The sequence below is a fragment of the Elephantulus edwardii genome, unplaced genomic scaffold (assembly GCF_000299155.1).
Source record: "Elephantulus edwardii isolate Elephantulus edwardi_28Jun2011 unplaced genomic scaffold, EleEdw1.0 scaffold00216, whole genome shotgun sequence".
NCBI lineage: Eukaryota > Metazoa > Chordata > Mammalia > Macroscelidea > Macroscelididae > Elephantulus > Elephantulus edwardii.
This window is the reverse complement of record NW_006399966.1, coordinates 2,182,182-2,182,703: the sequence shown is the minus strand read 5'-3', so window position 1 is coordinate 2,182,703 and position 522 is coordinate 2,182,182. Positions and strand designations below refer to the sequence as shown.

Below are 522 nucleotides of genomic sequence, written 5' to 3'. Positions count from 1 at the left end.
GTGGGTGGATGGAGTAAGAAAGGCCCTGCTGCTTCTCGGCGAGCACGGGGTGTGTCTTTTCCCCGAGGCTCTGGGTCAGACGCGGGCACTGAGCCCCAGCTGGAGTGGGGGCAGCGGAGACCCCTCTCCTTCCCAGTACAGGGCGGGAGCTACCAAACGCAGTTCCCAGCATCACTCGGCCTGCGCTCAGCCGGGCGGCTGGACTCCCAGTTTCCAAAAGGCTCTCACTCACACACCCTTTCTGAGCCCCCCAAGTCTCCCTAGACCCCTTTGGACTTCCCGGGCCGATCTCAGGCGGGGCGGGAGGCGGGAGGCTGCCTCTTACCCGCCCGCCATCCTCGCCTTCTTGCCGGGTTGCGGCGGCCGCCACCACCGCCAGCGCGCGCGGACTGCAGCAACCCCGGCGCGGGGAAAGGGGGTCAGCGCGGCGAGGGCGCGGGGAGCTGGCCGGGGAGGGCTGGGGACCTAGGAGGCTGGGTGGGGGCCGGAGGAGGGACTGAGGGGAGGGGAGGGGACCCCCGA

The 522-nt window shown here is 70.3% G+C and overlaps 1 pseudogene; it reads right to left on the bottom strand.

Moving 5' to 3' along the window:
• LOC102856682 overlaps positions 1–336 on the bottom strand; it is a 173,725-nt pseudogene extending 173,389 nt beyond the window's left edge.
• Positions 337–522: the final 186 nt, after the last annotated feature.